This window comes from Neoarius graeffei, chromosome 13 (genome assembly GCF_027579695.1).
Source record: "Neoarius graeffei isolate fNeoGra1 chromosome 13, fNeoGra1.pri, whole genome shotgun sequence".
NCBI lineage: Eukaryota > Metazoa > Chordata > Actinopteri > Siluriformes > Ariidae > Neoarius > Neoarius graeffei.
Genome location: NC_083581.1, coordinates 31,449,495 through 31,455,550, shown reverse-complemented (window position 1 = coordinate 31,455,550; position 6,056 = coordinate 31,449,495).

Here is a 6,056-nt window from a genome sequence, read left to right as displayed (position 1 = left end):
AAATTAGATAGAACTTTATTGATCCCTTTGGGAGGGTTCCCTCAGGGAAATTAAAATTCCAGCAACATCATTACAGGATAAACAGAGAATAGAAAATAGAGAAAAACTTCTAGATAAATTAAATTAAATTAAATTAAGTATTTACATATAGAAAATAAAAAAGAATGTAAATACATAATTTAATTTATCTAGAAGTTTTTCTATCTATCTATCTATCTATCTATCTATCTATCTATCTATCTATCTGTCTTTTTTGGAGTAAAATTTTTAATTTACGTGTGTATATATATATATATATATATATATATATATATATATATATATATATATATGTATGTATATATGAGTGTTTAGTCTACATCTAGTTCTTATCTAGAGTGTTTTATACTGTTTATATTGTCTGTTTGAGTGTTTAGTCTATGTCTAGTTCTTATCTAGTGTTTATACTGTTTATTTATACTGTTTATATTGTCTGAGTGTTTAGTCTATGTCTAGTTCCTATCTAGAGTGTTTATACTGTTTATATTGTTTGTTTTTTCAATTATTCTATTTTTATTTATTGCATTGCCTGTTTGCACCGTGGGTCAGAGAGGACTGAAATTTCATCTGTGCTGTATGTCGAGCATGTATAGCATATTTGACAATAAAGTTGACTTGACTTAAATAAGCTTTACTTATCAAATATTACAATAACACTACTACAGTGCCACAATTTTACACACAGAACTGTCCAAAAGCTTAAGCATCCTCTATATTTTTGAATACAAACCTTGTTATAGATTTTTTTTAATTTTATAACTTCTACATTATCGACTCAATTTAAGATTTCCAAACATTCATTTTCCAGCATAAATTAAATGTTACATAAAAATGTTTGCATGTCAGTAAAGAAAGCATCATATTGCATGAGACCACTTTTCAGATTAAAAAAAAAAAAACATAATAAAGGCTGCTGGGTTTTAAGAAGCGAGTGTGACAGTCAAAGTGTCCAGAAGAACTGTGGCTGGTTCTACAAGATGCTCAGTAAAACCTACAGCTCATTTCCTTATAAAACTGCACTCACTGTACCTGAGACTACTAATTTTTGAAAGCAAAAAGTCATCACACCAAATACTGACTTTGTTTCATTTATTGCTGTTTACTGCTCTTTATAGTATTGCTTTTAAATGTAGAAACATCCATCCATTATCTGTAACCGTTTATCCTGTACAGGGTTGCAGGCAAGGTGGAGCCTATCCCAGCTGACTATGGGTGAGAGGCGGGGTACACCCTGGACAAGTCGCCAGGTCATCACAGGGCTGACACAGAGAGACAAACAACCATTCACACTTACATTCACACCTACGGTCAATTTAGAGCCACCAGTTAGCCTAACCTGCATGTCTTTGGACTGTGGGGGAAACTGGAGCACCCAGAGGAAACCCACGCGGACACGGGGAGAACATGCAAACTCCACACAGAAAGGCCCTCGCCAGCCGCTGGGCTTGAACGCAGGACTTTCTTGCTGTGAGGCGACAGTGCTAACCACTACACCACTGTGCTGCCAATGTAGAAACAATTAATTTCATTATTTTTTGGAGGAACATGAGCTCTATAGCATTTTTTTGCATGTACTGTATCTAAAACTTTTGTACTATAGTATTAAATATCAATTCAAAACTAATGCTATCATAATGATGAATGAATGCACACAATATTCCTGAGTTCAGTCTCAGTCATATAATTTCATTCATTGATTCATTTTCAGTCACCACTTTATCTTGGTCAGGGTGGAGGTGGATCCAGACCCTGTCCCAGGAACACTGGACACAAGGACTCCAGTCCATCACAGGGCAGAACGCACACACATTCAAACACTCATTCACACCTAGCCCTAATTCAGTATAGATCAATTCACCTACGAGCATAGTTTTTGGGAGGTGGGAGGAAATCTGAGAACTTGGACGAAAACCTACACGGACACATAGAATCAGAATCAGAAGCACTTTATTGCCAGGTATGTTACACACACGAGGAATTTGACTCCGGTTCGACTTAGCTTTCATAGTACAGACAGAAAGAAAATATAGGAAAAAAAACAACACACACACACACACACACACACACACAGAGTCTCACTGCAGTGCAGTAGAGCATGTGAACTCCAAGCTCATGATCAAACCCAGGACCCTGGACTCTGGAGGCAGCAATGCTATGTAGATGACAATCTTGTTCACTCATTTGATTAATTCCATTGACAAATATATCTAACAAGGTTTAGCCATGTTCTCCTTATCATTAGACCACAGGTTCCCAACCCTGGTCCTGGAAAACCACCGGTCCTGTACATTTAGTTTTTCCTTGCTCCCAACACACCTGATTCAATTAATCAGATAATTAACTGTCCTTCCTGAGTTATTATAATTTAAGAAGAGAACACAGATTAAAAAAAAAAAGACTGGCATGTAGAGTTACATTATACTGTATATTACAATTAAAGATATGTAGAATTTAAAGTATTACCTTATGGAATAATAGCATCAAAATAAGCTTTAACCTCTATGTGTTTTATATATATATATATATATATATATATATATATATATATATATATATATATATATATATATATATATATATTCCTATAATTGTAAAGCGACCTTGGGTTTTAAGAAAGGCACTATGTAACTTGAACTTATTATTATTATCATTGCTTCAAAAGGGAGGGTGAAGTGAAAGAAAAGGAAACCGTGTGAGTGTGAGAGTACTGAGGCAAGTGCTAGAGGCAGGATGCAGCCAAGTGCTGGGTGACAGGGAGGGTGTGGGCTGTGTAGATTCCAGTTGCTGTTACTCTACAGCTGCAGGTGGGAGCAGCAGGGACCATCTGGGAGAGTTCTTGTTGCTTCGGCCTCTTCCTTGGCGTTGGCAAAATGACCTAGGCAGGGAGAGAAAGGAGGCGTCAGTCAGCATGCTCTGAGAGAACTGATCTAACCTGTATCTGTGTCAGTGCCTCTTTATACACCCCTGGCTGCTCAAGGATGGTAGATTGATGTAGGATGGTAGCTTGCTTCAGCCACTCCAGCTGTGTGTGATTCGCTGTCTCCGGCCCATGGCCATGCTGCTGCTGGTGGTCCACAACAGTGTTGCTGAAGTGTCACTGTCTCTTCAGCACCATCAGAGCAGTAGTGTGAGGAGTGGTGCACTGCATAGGTGGGGGCTTTCTTGCACTGTCATCACATCCCCCACTTAGCTTCGAGCCTACCATCTTTGCAGGCTCGGCTCAGAGGCCGTAGTGTCTTGATAGACCATCGGCGTTCCCGTGCTGGGTCCCGGCTCTGTGTTGGACCTGGAAAGAGAAGTCTTAGAGGGACAGAAACCAGCGAGTAACACAGGCATTGGTGTCTTTTACTGTTGCCATCCACTGAAGTGGGGCATGGTCAGTGACTTGAGTGAAGTGATGACCAGACAGATACTACCCGAGTTCCATGATTGCCCACTTGATGGCCAAGGCTTCTCTCTCCACAGCTGCATACTTCTTTGTGGGGGACAGTTTGCTGCTGATGTACAGCACAGGACACTCTTCTCCATCCAAGACCTGAAAGAGCACACAGCCCAGGCCTGTCTTCAATGTGTCTGCCTGGACGATGAAGGGCTGGTGGAAGTCCGGGTTTTGGAGGACAGGGGCAGTGCTGAGGGCCTTCTTCAGAGCCTGGTATGCCTGCTCTTCCTTGTTGGTCCACTGTACCTTGTCCAGTTCGCCTTTTCTATTCAGGTCAGAGAAGAGAGAATCTCAAGAGGAAAAAGTAGGCATGAACCTGCAGTAATACCCAGCCAGCCCCAGGAAGGAACATACCTATTGCTTGGTGGTGGGCTGTGGGTATTTCTGGACTGTCTCGATTTTCCTTGCCTGTGGTTTGAGCAGGGCCCCCCGCCAATGCAGTAGCCCAAGTACTGTGCCTCGGTCGGCCCCAGGTGGCATTTTTGGGGGTTAGCAGTGAGCCCTGCCTTTCTCAGGTCCCCAAGGATGGCTCTGAGGTGGTGCAGGTGCTTCGTCAGCCCAGGTGGACAAATGAATGATGACATCATCTAAGTAGTCCACCACGAATTCTCAGTGGGTGTGCAGCACGATGTCCATACTAGATCCAGGGTTTTCATTAGTATGAAAAACAGATTAAATGTGAAAAGTAACAGATTAGGCCAGGGATCATGGGGGCCACCTAGGCCCCCATGTGGGTCCAGGGCAACGCCCTGGTGGGAGGATCAGGGGGCAAAGCCCCCCGGCTGAAAACGAATTTCGCAATTTCTAACAGCCAATCGTTAGCTCTCCATGGTCCATCTGAAATAGAGTTTTCTATAAATATATATAAGAAATTACACATCAAGTATTTTTTTATAACAATTTATCTGTACAATTAGACATATCTATTCCTCCACGACATGCCATCATTTAGAGATTCGTCATGTCAATTTTTAAGCATACACCATTTGAAATTTATCAATTTGCCATCTCAGCAAAATACTGTCTTGCTTTAGTATTTTCCTAAATGCTCATCTCTAATTTTTCCATACCTGTGTAATGAGTTTTGCATATAATAAAAATTCTGTATACACAATGCTGAGTAAATAAGACCTAACATCATACAGTATTTCTCATTTAAAGAACAATAAATTGCTGTTATCCATCATTTACTATTACAATATGAATTCTTAAACAGAAAAAACATACCTTCTTCCCAGTGATTTTTTCAGTAAAACAAACACTACAACCATCAAGCACCGAACTCTGGAACTTCAAACAAACAGTAAAAGAACTAGAAAACAAAAAAAACCGCAACGATTGAAAATTTTAACAATGAAATCTTCGCAATCTGCCTGTCGAGTAATTTTGACGCTGCTTCACTTCAATGGGCCGAGTTTCAGTGAGAATATCTGTGTATGCAATGTGCTGTGGTAATTTCTGTGATCATCCAAATCAGTTCAGAAACCTACACTGCTGTATTAATGGTAGATTTCATTCCTGGGACTTATGGCAATTACAGTTCGTATGCCACAAAGCCCAATCAAGATTTGGGAAATCAGAACATCACACGAACACTTGCAGAATGAAGAAATCAAATGTATAATGACAAACATGCAAAATAGCAATAACTTTTAAAATGTAAACTGGGAAGGGTTCTCCACTTTTCAAAAATAAAAGGTGGCGGTGGTGGTGGGGGGGGCGGAGCCCCGGTGGGGGGCCAGAGGGACAAAGTCCTCCTGAAGCTGAGAGACTTTGGGCTTTTTTGACAGTGAAACTGGCCAATAAATGGATAGGAAATGCTAAATCATTGTTAAAATCATTTTTACAAAAAATTAACACATTCTTACTGTACATATCATCTTTATTGTCAATGTGAGACTCATCTGCCATTTCAGTTGAGACTGATGTGCCTATTGCACATCCCTGAATTAATTATATTTTTTTCTGTATGTGAAAAATAAATGAACTTCCATGCATAAACAAAATACCCAATTACAATAAATGAGTACATTTTTTACAATACACATAATGTTAATTGGGTGAAACCACTCCAATCCATGCACAAACTGGTGCACGTGCCCAAGACTGGTACTACAAAGCCACCCCAGCCTCCGTAGTCTGGGTCCTTTGACCCAGGAACCCAGAAGTTCTGCAGTAAACAATCACAGTGAAGCAACGGGAAAATGCAGCTCTCGCCTACACAATCACAGATACATAAAATAAAAGACCTGAACTTAACTAATGTGTGTGTGTGAGCGTGCTGTTATATGATTACTGTAACAGTATATGGTCAGAAAAGATGATAGATAAGCGTAACCATTGCACAATAACACTACAAACACCCGCAAAGTTATTTAGCTGCTGGCTAGCTGCAGCTTGTAGCTTCCAGCGTTACTATGTGTAAGTATAGTGTAATGTGGTGCGGTGTAGTGTAACGCAGGGATAGACCTCAATCTGCAGAACTCTGGGTCACAATCTGTATATGCAGCCGGCCAGATGGTTTTTCTATTGCAATTGTGTGGCCACTTCAGGTAGCCCCGTATGTATTCATTTAATG